This window comes from Myxine glutinosa, chromosome 3 (genome assembly GCF_964187855.1).
Source record: "Myxine glutinosa chromosome 3, kmMyxGlut1.1, whole genome shotgun sequence".
NCBI classification, from domain to species: domain Eukaryota; kingdom Metazoa; phylum Chordata; class Myxini; order Myxiniformes; family Myxinidae; genus Myxine; species Myxine glutinosa.
The window spans coordinates 15,299,135-15,318,431 of NC_136263.1; the positions used below are offsets into that span (position 1 = coordinate 15,299,135).

General features: G+C 46.0%; 1 protein-coding gene across 1 annotated transcript in view; it reads left to right on the plus strand.

Moving 5' to 3' along the window:
• The window catches only part of LOC137423803 (leucine-rich repeat transmembrane neuronal protein 1-like), a 640,601-nt gene that overhangs the window by 284,021 nt on the left and 337,283 nt on the right, over positions 1-19,297 (plus strand). The gene's annotated exons all lie outside the window — the stretch shown is intronic.

Here is a 19,297-nt window from a genome sequence, read left to right on the forward strand (position 1 = left end):
CTTTGGGGAAGTGCAGTCACATCCTTGGATACTCTGGGTACCAGCGATGTCACAACAATGGCGCCGCCCTTCACACCGCACTCAGCGGGGCATTTACCAAGGAGGAATTTCCTCCTCCCGAATGGATGCCAACTGAGGCCACCAACCGGTCCAACAATTTGCTCCTATTTCACTGAAGATGGGGGTGGTGCTCCCTTTTTTTATATCTCTTTCATATGGTCTTGACAGAGAATGATTTATCGAGCGAGAAGAAGTGATGGGAAGAAATGATCGAGGCGAAGACAGGTGAATGGCACAAATGCATTTGATGGATTTGTAATGGAATGCATTTGGAAGAGGAAGAGTAGGTGATTCAATCCCTGCAGACACCAGCAGCCACAGTATTTCAGAAGCATTGGCGTGGCACAGGAATTCCATCTCATCAGGTAGGCCTTTTCTCGGATACTTTGTCTTTTTTTGCCTCTTATTTCCTTGCCGCATGACTTGGCATGATTGCTGCCTGCCTCACAATCTGCCGGGTGAGATGTGCGAAAAGTTTTTGCACCAAAGATGTTTCTGCCAGAATGTCAGCTTCAGACTTGGCAACATATATCGTGATGTCTGACTGGTTTAGGTGTCATACAGGTGGATTGACTTACAGCTACCACTGCACCAAAAATACACACCGAGGAAAGATGCCTCGATTGCCTCCCAGACCCCAGTGTTGGTTCCTGCTGGTGTTACAAGTGAGCAACTGCTATTTTTTAGCCTGAACTTCCTATGTTATCTTGAGCTTTTTGGTCTGGATACAGTGCAAGGGCTTTACACGCAGTGGAAAAAAATTGCTTTAAAGGGGCTTGCTCATTGCAAGCGCCATGCAAAACTGGATTATACACAAAGTAATTGCCTTTGAAATTGAAAAGGTGTCCACCGAGGCTCCTGGAAATATTTCAGAAGAAGACAAAAGTTGTTCTCAGCACTCAGTACCCAACCAGGAAAGTGAAATCCCAACTGTTGGCCGTAAATGTCCCATTGTATATTTCACAAAAATAGACCATGAATTACTGTAACTTGCAACGGTACCCGCCCTCCGGGCGAGGCTTCAATTGGGAGGCCCAAATGAAAAGGCAAAATAACAGAAATTGAAGACTTTTTTATTTTAAACGATTTATATAAACATCTGTTAAATCATATCACACGCAAATCATCAAAATCTAAACAGTATTTGTAGAATTTCAATAAAAGCCACATCACTGTTCATATCGGTAAATATTATTCCATCGTGTTTGGAAAAACTGGAAAATTGGAAAACTGGAAAATTGGGAAAAATTTGGAAAAACAATATAGCCTATTTTACTCCAGGAGATCCCAGGATTACCCACCCAAAATTCTGTTGCGATCGGTTCAGCCGTTTTTGCGGTATCTTTGAATAGACGGACAGACAGACAGACGGACATTTGGTGAATTATAGTAAGATGATACTTACTCATCGTACATGAGAGCTATGGGAATTGGATACAGGTTGTTTGTAAAATGGAGGTAGGTAAGTAAAGGAGACGGTTGAATTGAATAACATCATTATTGATTACATAATCAATTGACATAATTGATCATAATTGACATAATTGATTGACAATAATTCATAATTGATAATTCATAATTGATTCATAATTGATTCATAATTATTCATAATTGATTCATAATTATTCATAATTGATTCATTATTGATTGATTCATTATTCATTGATTATTAATTCATTGATTAATTTATTATTCATTGATTAATTGATTTATTCATTGATTCATTATTGATTGACTTAATTGACATTATTGATCATCATAATAATTGTTGAATAACATAATCATTGGTTGAAGATATAACAGAGATTGATAAATATCCACTTCCTGTGTTTGAAGTCCCCATATATCCTTGCCTGTCGTTATATCAATATTTGAGGATGGTCGTCATGTGCCATTTGAGATAGGTACTCGGTTTCTGTGCCAAATATTTACCTTATTTCACTGTGAATGTTCACTTCCTCCAAATTATATTTTTCTGACGAAAAATGATCAATTAAGCAAAAATTGTTTCAAATGAATAACTACATCAATATATGATGATCACTGTTGAAACAACAGCAGAAGGTCTGGGCAAGTATACGTACACCTTTATGAGTAATCACAGCAGGACCATTTTTTATCAATGTTTTATTAATACTGCAGTCTGCAAAGTGGAGTTATCACGTCTGATGATGATGATGATGTCCAAGTATAGCAAGAAACGCATGTTTGCGGATGGTGCCCTCCCCCGAGCAAGCTGGTCTGAATCGGTGGATAATTCAATAATGTTGCCTCTGCCCTGTTGCCACCTTGACCCTACCCTGGAGGAAGCTGGAGCGACTGGGAGGCCCTCCTTTGTGTGGTTCATCCTTCTTTCCATTGTAATTCTCCCGGCTTCCTCTCCAGATACTTTTGTGGACCCAAGACGGGTTCATATGTAATGCACGCATCCTGCCCGTGAGGATCCACCGGCACTGCCAGTGGATAGTTGTTGGCAGGGCCGTCTTAAGGCATGGGCACACTGGGCAGTTGCCCAGGGGCCCCAAGTTTCCCAGGGGCCCCACGATTCTAGGGGCACCATGCTCCCATATTGTTCATGAGATCTTTTGGCAGAGTGGATAATTGCTCGACCTCTCGCTGGAAAGGCCTGGGTTGAAGTTACGAAATAAGACTGCAGCAGATTACATTTCATTTTATGTGCAAATGGTATAATATACATTAACCTTATTTCATTAAGATTTCCACTAATTTATTCACTTTGTAAAATACGAAACAAGTTTCACTGCGCGTCCCGATTGCCATTTGTTGACTCTTGAATGACGTCACGCACTTCTCTCAAATTTATTCTAGCAAGCGCTATCAGCATTTCACAGCGCCAACTATTTGTCTTGTCACTTTTGTGAATAGTGAGCATCTTCCATTCTTATGTAATAAGGTATGTACAGTTTAAATTCGGTGTCAATTATAACGCATTAACAACCAATATTCACCCTTTGCTACATCAGGATTCAATGACAGGAAACACAGCAATCTTATTGTAGAACATGAAAATGGAAAAGAACATCGCAAGTGCATGATGGCATATTTGATTCGGCATAAAGAAACCGGATGTGTAGATTCTTTATTAATCAAACATCAGCGCTCAGAGCAGGAGTACTGGCACAAAGTGTTGACACGTCACGTGTGGTTTCTGTCATTCGCTTTCTTGCCTCCAGATGTTTGGCATTTCGTGGAGATAATCAAACTATTGGGTCGGCAAAAAATGGAAACTTTTTAGGTATTCCAGAGCTGTTGAGTGAATTTGACCCTTTTCTGGAAGAGCATCTCAAACTGCATGGAAATGCTGGAAAGGAGAACCCATCGTATCTATCGGCAAACATTTGTGAGGAATTTATTGAATTAATGGGTCAACATGTTCTTTGTGCTATTCTGGAAGAAATAAGAGTCAAAGTATTTATTTTATTTTATTTTTTTCGTGAAAGAGCCTCGTGAAAGAGCCTCGATTATTCAATAAGTGTGGATTCCACTCCAGACATCTGACACATTGATCAACTGACATTTACCGTCCGGTACATTCGAGGATGTGAGCCTGTGGAGCGTTTCATCAAGTTCATCCCCATCTTTTCTCATGGAGCAAAGAATCTAACAGACACTGTTGTGGATTTCCTGAATGGGAACAAAATTCCGCTTTCAAACTGCCGTGGTCAGTCGTATGACAATACCTCAAATATGTCTGGATGCCATACTGGATTGCAGGCACGGATCCGTCAACTGAATGAGTTCGCCATCTATGTCTCCTGTGCTGGACACAGCCTGAACTTATTGGGAGGAAAAGCGGCAGAGTGTTGTCTACAGATTGTAAAATTCTTTGACTTTGTTCAGCGTCTGTATTCCTTTTTCTCGGCTTCTACACATCGATGGAATGTTTTGGCATCATCTTTAGGAAAAGATCATATTGTGGTCAAGCGTCTGTCTGACACGAGATGGTCGTCACATGTTGATGCTGTCCATGCTCTGCATAGAGGTTTCGAGAAAATTAAACATGCACTGGATTCGGTATCAGCTGACACTGACCAGGAAGTGAAGACATGGCGAGAGGCAGAAGGATTGAGCGAGAAAATGGAGAACTTGGAAACGATTTTTCTGACAATTCTTTGGAACGACATTCTCGAAAGAGTGAGCAAAACAAGTAAGGTCCTGCAGTCAAAAGATGTGGACTTACTTGTTGCCATGAATCTTCTTGAGTCTCTGAAAACGTATCTTCAGGAAACTAGAGACAAATTTAGTGAATATGAACTGAAGGCCAGGAGTAGGTGTCCAGATTCGGATTACAGCGATGTGAAGAAACGGGTGCGAAAGTGAAGTGTACGTCTTACTACATATGACGGATCAGAAGAAGAGATACTTCTAAACAAAATATCAGGGTGGAAACATTCCCTTCTGTTCTGGACTTTCTGAACTCTGACCTGACAAAACGTGCAGATGCTTATTCATGGATTGGAAATATGTTTTCCTTCTTCAGTCAATTGAAAACGATTGGTTCTGATGCGTTAAACAAAAGTGTGAACACTTGGCTAATGTGTATCACAAAGACCTTGATTATGGTGACCTTCTCAATGAATGCCAGCAACTCAAGCACGATATGGTTCTTGATGAAAATTGTGAGACTCTTCCTGCGTTGTACAGAAAAATAATTTCGGACAACTTGAAATCTGTGTTTCCCAATGTTGAAATTGCACTCAGAGTGTTCATGTGCATGATGGTGCCCAACTGTGCAGGGGAACGTTCATTTTCAAGATTGAAGCTTACAAAGAATCAGCTTCGCAGCACAATGCGGCAGCAGCGTTTGAACTGGCTTTCACTCATGTGCATGGAAAATGACATCCTGAAAACCATCGACTTCAAGCCAATTATAAATCAATTCTCTGCAGAGAAATTTCGCAAACGTTTGCATAATAATAAATAATTCATACTGCACCATCTCGGTCTGTACGGTGTACCAATTATTATCATTTATATGTTGAAATGTTTTTTTTTTTCAAGGCTTATGTTATATTGTTCAAAAGTTTGTGTTGATTAATGCTCGCTTTACAGCATGTTTTTTTATGTTTAAACTGATTTTGTTGAAAGTACCAATAAATCTATAGGTTTAATTTTATTGACTGTTTACTTTTTATTCCCGTGAGTGGGTGGGAAGGGGCCCCAGTGGATTGCTTTGCCCAGGGCCTACAATGCTCTTAAGACGGCCCTGGTTGTTGGTACGTAGTTGTTGTTGGTACGATAGCAGTGAAGGGCTTTGGCCTGAAGGATGGAAAATAAGTTTCATTCATGTGCATGAGATGTTTTTATAAATGGCACTCTGAAACATTCTGGTTCTGTATTGTTGTATTGTTGTGCTGTATACAAAAGTGCTGTATTGTTGTTCGTTGAACATTATGAGTTTCCTTACAAGGAACTTCAATGCCAGAGGAGAGGCCATTAAGCCCATCAAACCTGCACAATTGTTGCCAATTACCCTAACCTAACCCGACCCTGAGTTGTTATGGTTAGGGTTAGAACCACCTTTAGAGGCCATTTTTCCCCACAGAGCAGGGGTCGGCCATTTTCGGGCACCTTGGTCCCCTTTTTGAAGCAATGTTTTATGGCCAGATGCCCTTCCTGCCGCCAACCCTGTTAGTTGCATCTTGCGACACAGGGAATTACCAGTGAACTGGTACTCAATTTGCAGACCTCGGAGGGATGACAGGCTGAGTCAACCCCCCTGGTGTTAATTCAGGGATCGACCGGGATGAGAACCCGGGATCCTAGGATCCCAAGCCGGCACCCTAACCGCTAAGCCAACACCAGGCTTTGTTATGGTTAGGGTTAGGTTTGGGTTATTTATGCCTGATCTATCCTTTTCAAAATTTGAGTTTCAAGCAAGGAAGCAGCACATACCATTCTTAAAGTCAGGTATAACTCGGCTGGGGTTGGAGACATCGACTTCCCAGACTGGAGTGGACGCTGTAAACATTACACCATCGAGTCTGATAAACATGTATTTTATAGCAATGCTCACAGACCGACACAATAGATTCATCTCTTAAACATAACAGAGATAAATGACGAAATGAACCTTGCTTGACTTTAAGCATGTGGGGGAATCTTAACGAGCGATCGACGAGCAATAACAGACAGGACAGGTGGTGGCCAGTGGATCATGCAATACTCCTAGAGGTGATACAACAGACACAAGAAAAGAAAAGAAAAGCTATCCTGCCATCCAAACCGATTACATTGACATATGGATGTAACACGTATAACAGGTGGTGGTGCTAATTACAAATTTGGTAAATAAAGTGAATAAACACGATGTGCAAATGATCCAAGCATGAAAAGGTTGAGTTTTCCTGTCTTGTATTAATTTAACACGGTTTGGTCGTACTTAGATATTCTGGACTTCACTCCCTGGATAGACCATACAAGAGGTGACTGTCAGGCTGGTGCACAGGTACTGCACTTATCTTTGAGTTGTTTAGCATGAGGTTGATTCCTGACATGACTGAAAACGGTCAGATTGGTAATTACAAGGCAGGACGGTGTATAGAGGAGAACACCATTCCTCTGAAGGATGCTCAGCTGGGTGTCCTGCCTGCCAGCATTTGTTCGTAGACATTAAAGATCACACAGTATCTTTTCATAAATAGTCTTTGCTGATTCAGCTACAACTTGGGAGACAATGGAAAACCACACATTGTAATCTTCTTCCATGAGACTGCTTCAGTCGCATGGGAGGGGGAGAAGGAGAGGAGAGGAGAGAAGAAGACGAGAGAATATACTGTTACAGTCCTTGGGTTGATATATATATATATATATATACAGACTTGGCATTTAATATGGAATATTTTTTTTGTGGGGGTGAACTTACTTTTCAAGATGACTTAGAACCAAAAGTTCATTGGAATTATGTTGAAATTATTCTAGATTTTGTGAATGTGACCTTTAAAAGAAACAAAAACCACATTTGACATTTCAAAGCAAATAAATCGATCCTTGAAAGTGATGTAAACTGATATCGAACTCAATTCACGGACAGTACCGAGTTAAACTTCTGTGCGTTTTCCAGAAGTATCTCTTTATTTTGCACATTAGCTGTCGTGAAAATCAAGCTCAGACACGACTTGACCTCTGGGTAGGTTTAATATCATTTAGATCAGCAGTACATCCTGTAAGAATACATGCATGCAACAGGCATTAAATCAGAGCATTTCATGAGCAGCAATGGTGGATTCAATATAACAATTGTCAGCGCAGCATTTGGGGCGTACATACCATTCAAACTACTGGATAATGTCACAGTGAGTTCCGCTGAAGTGTCTGCGCGCCCCGGTTGTCCCGGGTCTTATAGACGCCCCCTTCCGTAGCGAGCACCCCTGGGTTCACCTTGGTATAATTTCACTATATTCTCCCCGCCGTTAGAACTATACTGCCGCTCGGCAGGTTGCAAGCAAGCATCAGCAATAAACGAATGGGTCACGTCAATCCACGTCAGTCGGTCCACCCGTAGCGGTCGGGGCGGCGAACCTCCCTGCCAGTTCGTGTTCGGAATCTACCGGGCACGGCGTCCCCTAGCCCGGAGTCCCCCGCGTCGGAGTAGCCGCCGGAGGTTGGAGTCGGAGGGGGCGCCCCTGCGCCTTCGGGCACGGGAGCGGGGGACGACGGGAGTAACAGTGGTAGTTCCATAGGGGAAGCTTCGGTAGAGTCCATAGACTCGTAGACGGGTTCGTCGATATCCCTGTCGTCGTCCCCACATGGGGCGAGATGGTGTACGGAGACAGTAGACTCGCGGCCATCCGCCGTTAACACGCGAGCATGCTCGGGATTAGCCTGGAGGACCTGCACCTTGTCAACAAGGGGGTCGTACTTGCTAGCACGAACCGCTCGTTTGAGATAGGCGGGCCCCGGTTCAGCGAGCCAGCTGGGTAAAGATTGGATACTGCCGGAGCTTCTAGGGTGGTGGAACAGTCGTTCGTGAGGAGTCTGGTTGGTGGCAGTACATAGGAGAGCCCGGATCAAGTTTAGAGCGGCAGGCAGTGACCACGCCCATTTATCGAGGCCTCGGCCGAGGGTCCGAAGGCTTAGCATGACGGCCCGCCATATAATCCCATTAAAGCGTTCGATCTGTCCATTCGCTTGGGGCCGGTACGGGGTGGTGTAGCTCGAAGCGACATTATGCTGGAGCAAGTAGCCCCTCACCTCTTGGGACAGGAACACCGCACCCCGATCGGTATGCACGTAGGCCGGATACCCGAACATAGAAAACAAATTCTGCAGGCACCGAATAACCGTGGCAGCCGACATATCCCCACACGTGTAAGCAAAGGGGAATCGGGAATACTCATCGACGATAGTGAGCAGATAGCGAGAGTTGCTCGACATCGGCAGCGGCCCTTTGAAGTCCATCGCCAAGCGCTCCCACGGTCTAGTAGCCCTAACGAGTGTCCCCAGAGGGGGGCTATAAAAACGCGGTTTGAGTTCCGCACAGATCGCGCAATCACGGCAGATGTGGTGGCTGTCCTCCATCGAGTACGGCAGATTGCCCGCGCGCACAAAATGCGCGAAGCGCGTTACCCCGGGATGACACCTAGTGCTGTGCAAAGTGCGCAGCCCCTCCAAAGTTACAACCCCCGCGCAAGTGGCCGGCCTCGATAAGGCGTCAGCGACCAGGTTATCCTTCCCCAGGCGGTATTTGATGGTGTAGCAGAAGTCGGCGAGTTCGATACGCCAACGGGTGATTTTCTCATTCTTAATGCGCTGAGCATGTAAGGTGTCGTACATAAACGCAACACTCTGTTGGTCCGTGATGATTTGGAAACTCCGCCCAAGCAGATACGGACGCCATCGCCGAATTGATTCGACGATCGCGTACGCTTCCTTTTCGACAGACGAATGCCTCCGCTCGGCAGAGGTGAGAGTCCGCGAGAAGAAAGCCACAGGGCGGCCTCCTTGGGAGAGAGTCGCCGCTATCGCATGATCCGAGGCATCACTCTCCAAAACGAAAGAGGCACTCTCGTCAATCGTCGTGGCAGCGGCGCCAGCAATGTCGACTTTAAGGCCCTCGAAGGCCGCCAGGGTGGCCGGGCCCATGGGGAAAGTGTCGCAGGCCACGAGGGGGCGGAGCTTTGCGGAGAAATTTTGCACCCACTTTGAGTAGTGGGCGAACAGCCCTAGAGCGCGTTTCAGCGAAGCCCGATCGCTAGGCGGAGCCATATCGAGCAAAGGGCGCAGACGCTCCTTATCCGGAGAGACGGAGCCATGGGTCACGGTGTACCCCAAAAGGTCTACCGTGCGTAGAGAGTATTGACACTTCGCCGCATTCATGGTTAAGCGATATTTCCGCGCGACCTCGAGGAAGCCTTTCAGATTAGCGTCGTGATGCTCCTGGTCATACCCACAAACCGTAAGATTGTCCAGATAGACAAAGACATCGGTCAAATTCTCCTTCGCAACGAGGTCATCCATAGCTCTCTGAAAACAAGTGACGCCGTTCGTTACCCCAAAAGGAAGTCGCGTGAACTGGTACAACCGCTGACCCGATTCAAAGGCTGTAAAGACGCGATCAGCCCTAGAGATGGGGACTTGATGATACGCACTACGCAGATCGAGAGTGCTATAAACGGAATACAGGGCCACCTGGCGTACCAGGGCGTCCATCCCCGGTAAGGGGTAGGCATCCACCTGTGTAAAACGATTAATCGTCTGCGAATAGTCGATTACCATACGCCGGCGGTGGGCCTCACTCCGCACCACTAAGACTTGGGCCCGCCACGGTGACCTACTGTGTTCTATGATACCGTCCTTCAAGAGCAGGGCCGTTTCTTCCGCAATGAATTGCGCGTCCGCGCGAGAGTAGCGCCGCGATTTGACGGCTACAGGGGTACAATCAGTGGTCAGGTTGGGGAACAGTGAGAGTGGCTCCATGTCCATTTGAGCGAGGGCGCACACCGCGAGCGTGTCCGGCCCTCCGAAGTCTATTTCCAAACGTCCATGCCGCTTAAGGAAATCAAGTCCTAACAGAACGTCAGCGCATAAGGCCGGTAATACCATGAGATACACGTCCGGGAACGTGCGTCCGTTTATCACAAGTTTCAATCGACACGCCCCTTTTGTGCTCAACCGAAGTCCCTGAGAGGCCATGAAGATCCGGCGGGTTGTCCCGAGAACCGGCCACCCATGTTGATGCACGAGTCGCTGATCAATAAAACTATCCGTGGACCCCGTGTCAATCAGAGCTTGCGCAAAAACGCCCGCGACCGTGAGCGGAATGAAGGCCTGCGCTAGGCCGGCAGACCCGGCAGGTATAGTTCCGGCCGGGCGAGAAGATCGCGCCTCGCGGGTGGATCCCACGCCGGCTGCAATCCTTCGGGCAGCGTCGGCAGGTTGGGCCTCAGCAGGAGCATTGAAGTCAGTTGGCTCATCAGCAGTTTCATTTGCCAGAGTGGGTGTGGGTTGGTCGTAAGAGCAGCCGCCAGATGGCGCTCGAGCCACGTGAGAAAGATTTCTGCCGTCTGCAGATTCACATGCCAAAGTGGGTGCATGTAATTCGCAAAAGCTGCCGTCAGATGGGGCTCGTGTCACGTGAGAAAGATTTCTGCCGTCTGCAGATTCATATGCCAAAGCGGGTGCATGTAATTCATAAAAGCTGCCGTCAGATGGGGCTCGAGTCACGTGCGAAAGATTTCTGCCATCTGCAGATTCACATGCCAAAGTGGGTGCATGTAATTCGCAAAAGCTGCCGTCAGATGGGGCTCGTGTCACGTGCTGCGTTTGCCGCACTTCGAGAGGAATTTCCAGCGCAGGAGCATGTCGCTTGTTTGAAGTAGGCGTTCGAACGCCAGTCAAGGTCGGACGCGCTGTGACCGGTCGCGTTCGCGCCATTTGTTTCGGCGGCCCGATGTATCTCACCAAGGTCGGGCGGGTAGCCAGAGGCCCGCGAGGAGGAGAGCGGCTCTTCAAAGCTGAGCGAGGCGCCCCGTCCGGTGCTCGATCCGTTGGCTCCGCGATGAGCCCATTCAAGGTCGCTCGGGAATGCGTGCCCCGAGCGGCCTTTCTGCAGACCTTTGCAAAATGGCCCTTGGTGGAGCACAGGTGACATGTCGCCTCTCGGGCCGGGCATTCAGAGCGAGGATGCTGCCGATTTCCACAAAAATAACATTTTGCATACCGGGCAGGCCGTGGCCGGGCAGCGGCGGCAGCAGTGAGGCCGGAAGCGGAGTCCGCTTCCGGAGCTCCCAGAGACTCGGCCGTCGTGGTGGTCGGGTCCTCCTCCGTATCCTCGGCGGTAGCCCTCTCAGGTCGCGCGAGTTGCGAGGTCCCCGCCATGACTCGTGGGTGATCATATGCTGTCAATTGTTCTCGGGCATCTGTGTATACGCGTGCCAGCCGTAGTGCTTCTGTAAATGTCAGCTCCGCGACCTCCAAGAGATGGAGCCGCAAGACTCCAGAACTAATTCTGGAGATGAATGAATCTCGGAGCAAATCGTCCTGCACTTGCTCATGGGTCCGGACGTCCTGCACGCAGTCTGCCAATAGGTAGCGCAACTCCTGCGCGAAGCGATCGATCGATTCAGACGGTTGCTGTCGCCGCTGAGAAAGTTGATGCCGGCCGTGTACAGCGCTCCGTGTCTTTACGTAGAGGCGCTTCAGCTCGGCTAGGGCCGTAGCATACGTCCCAAATCGAGAAATGTTCTTGAAAACAGTGTGATGGACCTTGGACTGTAACACGGACAGCTTTATCGCAGCGGTGGGCTCTGTCTCGTGAGCCGCAAAGTAATTCTGCAGCGTGTTGAGCCAATGAGCAAACTCCGATGCAGATCCCTCAGCTTGAGGGTCGGCTCCGAGAATCGGTACCACGATCATCTTGTGGTCAGCCATTCCGGCGATCTAAATGATATTAAATGTCGTGAAAATCAAGCTCAGACACGACTTGACCTCTGGGTAGGTTTAATATCATTTAGATCAGCAGTACATCCTGTAAGAATACATGCATGCAACAGGCATTAAATCAGAGCATTTCATGAGCAGCAATGGTAGATTCAATATAACAATGGTTAGCGCAGCGCATTGTCAGCGCAGCATTTGGGGCGTACATACCATTCAAACTACTGGATAATGTCACAGTGAGTTCCGCTGAAGTGTCTGTGCGCCCCGGTTGTCCCGGGTCTTATAGACGCCCCCTTCCGTAGTGAGCACCCCTGGGTTCACCTTGGTATAATTTCACTACATTAGCCAATAATTTTTTTTAACAAAAACAAAAGTTTAATTACGACTGGGATTACGGACAGTAAAATTACAGTTCAGTACTTTGTGTAACCCCCACGAGCATTCAGGAGAGCACTTACACGTTGAGGCATGCTGTTCACGAGATTTTCCCAGGTTTGGACAGGAATCGCTTGCCATGCAGTTACAATATCCTGCTGCAATTCACGCACAGAGGCAGGCTGCTGGTCCAAGTTGTCGATTTGATGCGTTAATTCTGCCCACAAGTTCTCTATCGGATTCATATCCGGGGACATGGCAGGCCACTCCATATGCTCTACACCACGGTCAGCAAGAGAGTGTTGGATCATGCGAGCACGATGAGGCCGTGCATTGTCATCTTGGAAGACAAAGTTTCCTCGAAAGGCTGCACGAACAAATGGAAGCAATGTTTCCTCCAGAATGGCCCTGTACTTGAACTGGTTCAGGTTTCCATTCAGAATAACCAGGTCAGTTTTGCCCCCTGCATGAAAATCAGCCCAAACGGTCACCCCCACCACCTCCAGCTTGGACTCTTGGCACGAAACAATCTTCGTTGTAGGCTTCATGCACTTGTCTGCACACTCGGACGTGGCCATATTGACGATAGACCAGAAATCTAGACTTGTCACTGAAGATCACGTGATTTCAGTGTCCTGGCTGCCATTGACGGTGCTCTCTGGCCCACTGCAATCGGCACTGGTGGTGTTGTCTGGTCAGATGTGGCTTTCTCAGGGGACGCCTGGCACGATAGCCTGCTTGAACCAGTCGTTGGTTGACGAGCCTTCTGGATACAAGCACATTTGTCAGTTGCTGCCACTCAGCCCTAAGCTGATTAGCTGACTTGGTATGGCCATTCCGGACTAACCGGTGCAGCTGGCGATCATCCCTCCTTGTGGTTCTGCGGGGACGTCCTGGCCTCAGTATTGGAGTAGGGACACCCCTCTGAGCATTTCGTTTCAGGATCTATGACACCTGACCTTGAGTGATGCCATACTGCCGAGCAATAGCACGCTGTTTCATGCCAGAATTTCGTAAAGCCACCACTCCATGACAAACAGCATTATCGAGTTGACGGACCATCTCCAGGGGAAGCGGCAATAACTTTTGTAGACGTGCAGCAGTTGTTTTCCACTAATACAGAACGCAACAACCCTTATATACCCGATTGTGAAGCCAATCGTCAAATGTACCTGTCCGTACATTTTGTCACGCCACCTGTGATATAATCCTGTTATTGACTTCTTGCTGTGACAGACAATCAGTGACATGGTTCTTTGAAACAAAGAAATCACCGAAGCGTAAAAGAAACTCACCAGATTGATATACCGAGTTCTGAAAGTAAACCCAAGTCAAGAAAAAAAAATATTCCATATTAAATGCCAAGTCTGTATATATATATATACACTTATCCAACCAAACTAGAATATCTTGGTTGGATAAGTGCCCACCCCCCCCCCCCCCCCCCCCCAAGTTAATTCTTGGTGGAAGCACCTTTGACAACTGTGAGTCTTTTGGGATAGGTCTCCACCAACTTTGCACAACTTGATTGGGCAATATTTGTCCATTCTTCTGGCCAAAACTGTTTAAACTCAGTCAAGTTGCGTGGGGAACGTTGATGGACGTCCGGCCACAGTCCGGCCGGCCACAGTTTTTGTCCCCCGTCGCACCACGGAGCGAAAGGGAGACTAAGATTTTCCCCTCCGTCCATGTGTCCGTCCGTCCGTGCGTGCGTGCGTGCGGGTGAGCGAGCATGCGTGCGTGCGTGCATAAGCGAAGGACCGCATACGAATTTGGTGTGTGGGTGCAACCCACGTCAAAATCCAAGATGGCCGCCGCCATGTATGTCTGATGCCAGTGTATGTCTGAACCTTGTAAGCGGATTATCTTGAAAAATAAGCGAAGTACCAACTTCTAATCTGGGCATAAGGAAGAACGCTATTGAAAATTGGGTCGCCACGTCAAAATCCAAGATGGCCGCCACCATGTATGTCTGAACCTTGTGAGCGAAATATCATATCATAGCATGTTTTCTGCGTCTTCCACTTTGTCAACTCACATCACTTCCCTGACGGGGGACCTAGGCGTAACGGTTGTTCAATTGGATTTACGTCGGAGCTCTGACTGGGCTGCTCAAGGACATTTATCCTTCTTTAATTGAGCCACTCCAGTGTACCTTTGGCTGCGTGGTTTGGGTCGTTTTCATGGTGAAAGGTGAACTTCCATCCCAATTTCAGCTTTCTTGCAGAGGGCAGTGGGTTTTCATCTTGCATTTTTATGTATTTCGCTCCATTCACGCTCTTTAGCTCTTTAGCACTTTAGCTCTTTCACGAGCCTCGATCTTGTATACAAAAAAAAAAAAAAAAAAAAAAAAAAAAAAAAATCCATTTTCCCTTCTATCCTGACAAGTGCCCCAGGCCCTGCTGATGAGAAACATCCCCATAACATGATGCTGCCACCACCATGCTTCATAGTAGGGATGGTGTTATTTTGCGTGATCTGCTGTGTTGTGTTTGCCCCAAACGTAATGTTTTGCATTTCGGCCAAAAAGTTTTATCTTGATTTAGTTAGACCGCAAATCGTTTTGCCACATGGCTTCAGAATCTCTGCAATTTTTTTATTTTTATTTTTTTTATTGTATACAACATCGAGGCTCGTGAAAGAGCTAACATTCATCACACAAAAAGTCAAACCGACACACAAAACACAAAATAAGGGGAGCGGTAGACAAGATGAGGAGAGAGGGGGAAGGTCGGACACAAGCACAACATTTGAGAGCAAGGACATCGAGAGAACTGTGGGAGGGAGAGGGCTTGGGGGGAGGTGGGAAAGGTATAAAACATATGGACACTGCAAGGACTTCCAGGAAAGAAGTTGGAATTTCAAAAAAGTCTATCTGGTGTGAATTTAGCGGGGGTAGAAAAGATCAAGGTTTTGGATGGGGGAAGATAAGAGATGGTGGTGAACAGCTGTTTTAAAGACCTGGAAGGAGGAGTGGGATCGAAGGGAGTGGGGGAGTTTGTTCCAGCATTTTGCATACCTTAAACGGGACTCAAGGTGGGCTTTTTGAGTCATGGCTTCCTTCTTGCCAACCTACCATACAGGCCAGACTAGTGGAGTGTTTGGGATATTGTTGTCACATGCACACAGTGACCAGTCTTTGCCATAAAGGCCTGTAGCTCTTTAAAAGTTGCCATTGGCCTCTTGGTGGCCTCTCTGATCAGTTTCCTCCTTGCTTGGTCATCCAGTTTGGAGGGACGGCCTGATCTTCACAGGGTCTTGGTGGTACCCTACGCCTTTCACTGCTTAATGATCGTCTTGACTGTGCTCCAAGGGATATTCAAGGCCTTTGAAATATTTTTATCCCCATTCCCTGATCTATGCTTTTCCACAACTTTATTCCGGAGGTCTTTAGAAAGCTCTTTGGTGCTCATGGTTGAGTCTTTGCAGTGAAATGTCGAGTGTCGTGTGTCAGAAGAAACCGACAGGAGCAGCTGATTTTATTCTGGAATAATCAGAATCACTACAATTGAACACAAGTGGAGGTCAATTAACTTGGTGTGTGATTTTGAAGATGATTGTTTCCACCTGAGCTAATTTACAATTGCTATTATAAGGGGGGTGGACACTTATCCAACCAATGTATTCTAGTTTTGTATTTTTAATGAATTTTCTGAAATTTGTAGAATTTGTTTTTCACCATGAAGTTGTGTGTTACAATGTGTAAATAAAGGTGGAAAAAGTCTGATTTAATCAAAGGGAGGCGCAAAGCGCCCCTCCCTTTATATAAGGGATCGTTTATCTGTATGCAGCTTTTACATGGGGACTGAAAATGCGTTTCTCGGCCTCTACTGAACGAAATCGGCTGCAAATTTCAGAAGTAAACGCTTTGTACGTTGAGGTAATATGTTCCAAATTTCAGTAACGTCCGTTTATGCATTATTGAGTTATATTTAGAAAACCCTCTAAATCACGTTGGTGTCTGTCTGTCCGTCCGCCCAAAATGTGTTGGCGCTCATATCTCAAGGATTATACATTGAAACTAGCTGAAACTTGGAATATACATCAGCCAATATGTCTAGTTAATGGCTTTCGAAACATATTCCTCCTAAGTGCTATAGTTTTTGCTTTAAAAATAAATAAATATATAAAAAATATATACACACTTTATAACTCTTCAAAATATTATTACGCAAATCTAATGTGCTGGCCTAATGGATAAAGCACCATGATTCCCAAGCTGGGGATTGTGGGTTCGAATCCTGTCTGTGTTTAATATTTTTCCCCCTTACTCAAGTCTTTTATATCGTCTTGTACAATGACAAAATGCATTTTGTTCGTATTTAAAACGTAATTTTTCTTAAACCTGAATTTCAGCATCATTATGATTATTGTTCCATATCAAATTGCTTATTGTATGGAAATCAAGGGAGGAGGTGCAAAGCGCCCCTTCCTTTTTTGGGGATGGTTTCTCTGTATGCAACTTTAACACGAGGACTGAAAATTCGTTTCTCGGCTTCTTCTGGTATATTGTAGATATAAATGTATTATTGTACACTTAAATTGTATACACACTTTATACCCCTTTAAATGTTTAAAAAAATAATTCTAACGTACAGGCTCAATGGCCTAATGGATAAAGTATCTGACTCCCAAGCTGGGGATTGTGGCTTTGAATCCCGTCTGGGTTGAATATTGTTTTCCACTTACTTTTTCAGGTCTTTTATATCGTCTTGAATAAAGTCTTGTATGGTGAACAAATGCATTTTGTTCATATTTAAGATGTATCTTGTGAAAAATTCAAGGGGCATAGAAACAGCCCCTTTATATGGGATGTGCCATGTGGCAAAGTGTAGAAAAGAAGGGACATTCTTGGGTAAAATTCCAGAGGAATAGAAAAGGCCTCTTTATATACAGACTTGGCATTTAATATGGAATTTTTTTTTTCTTGTCTTGGGTTTACTTTCTTAACTCAGTATATCAATCTGGTGAGTTTCTTTTACACTTTGGTGATTTATTTGTTAAAAGAACCATGTCACTGATTCTCTGTCGCAGCAAGAAGTCAACAACAGGATTATATCACAGGTGGCGTGGCAAAATGTACGGACAGGTGCATTTGACGATTGGCTTCAGAGTCGGGTTTCAAGGGTTGTTGCGTTCTGTATTAGCGGAAAACAACTGCTGCACGTCTCCAAAAGTTATTGCCGCTTCCTCTGGAGATGGTCCGTCAACTCGACAATGCTGTTTGTCATGGAGTGGTGGCTTTACGAAATTACGGCATGAAAGAGCGTGCTATTGCTCGGCAGTATGGCATCACTCAAGGTCAGGTGTCAAAGATCCTGAAACGAAATGCTCAGAGGGGTGTCCCTACTCCAATACCGAGGCCAGGACGTCCCTGCAGAACTACAAGGAGGGATGATCGCCAGCTGCACCGGTTAGTCCGCAATGGCCGTACCAAGTCAGCTAATCGGCTTAGGGCTGAGTGGCAGCAACTGACAAATGTGCCTGTATCCAGAAGGCTAGTCAACCAATGACTGGTTCAAGCAGGCTATCGTGCCAGGCGTCCCCTGAGGAAGCCACGCCTGACCAGACAACACCGCCAGCGCCGATTGCAGTGGGCCAGAGAGCACCTGGCAGCCAGGTCAATGGCAGCCAGGACACTGGAATCACGTGATCTTCAGTGACGAGTCTAGATTTCTGGTCTATCGTCAAGATGGCCACGTCCGAGTGCGCAGACAAGTGCATGAAGCCTACAACAAAGATTGTATACTGCCAAGAGTCCAAACTGGAGGTGGTGGGGTGACCGTTTGGGCTGCTTTTCATGCAGGGGGCAAAACTGACCTGGTTGTTCTGAATGGAAACCTGAACCAGTTCAAGTACAGGGCCATTCTGGAAGAAACATTGCTTCCATTTGCTCGTGCAGCCTTTCGAGGAAACTTTGTCTTCCAAGATGACAATGCACGGCCTCATCGTGCTCGCATGATCCAACACTTTCTTGCTGACCGTGGTGTAGAGCATATGGAGTGGCCTGCCATGTCCCCAGATATGAATCCGATAGAGAACTTGTGGGCAGAATTAACGCGTCAAATCGACAACTTGGACCAGCAGCCTACCTCTGTGCATGAATTGCAGCAGACTATTGTCACTGCTTGGCAAGCGATTCCTGTCCAAACCTTGGCAAATCTCGTGAACAGCATGCCTCGACGTGTACGTGCTCTCCTGAATGTTCGTGGGGGTTACACGAAGTACTGAACTGTAATTTTACTGTCCGTAATCCCAGTCGTAATTTAACTTTTGTTTTTGTTGACTTTTGAACTGTAATAATGTCACATTAACAAAATCTAGAATAATTTCAACATAATTCCAATGAACTTTTGGTTCTAAGTCATCTTGAAAAGTAAGTTCACCCCCACAAAAAAATATTCCATATTAAATGCCAAGTCTGTAAGTGTATGTGCCATGTGGCAAAGTATAGAAAGGAAGGGACATTCCATAGCTTATAGAAAATGTCAAACAATAGGAAAGAAGGGACATTCAAAAAATCTCGTGTGTATGCTGTACTACCCATGTGTTCTTAGGATGAACCAAGTAATGCTATATAAAGGTTTTTGAATGTCCCTTCTTTTCTATACTCTGCCACATGGCACATACCCTTTTATAAAGGGGTCTTTTCTATGCCCCTGGAATTTTCCCCAAGAATAAATATACCCCATATATATAAATCCAGGTGTATGCAAGTTTCAAAGTGCATCATATTCCTGATTCATGATTCATGATTCATGAAGTTTGATTGAAGGTAGTGGTTGGTGGGCCAATACTACTGACATAGCATCGGAATTTACATATGGATCGTTTAGAAGTTAAGAACCAGTCCAAGATAGGTCACCACTCTGAGTGTAAAAATTTCTGCTGAGCAGAAATGGGAATCAAATCCACAATAGGACGGGCAATACGAAGATGCTTTATGATCTGCACAAGCCAC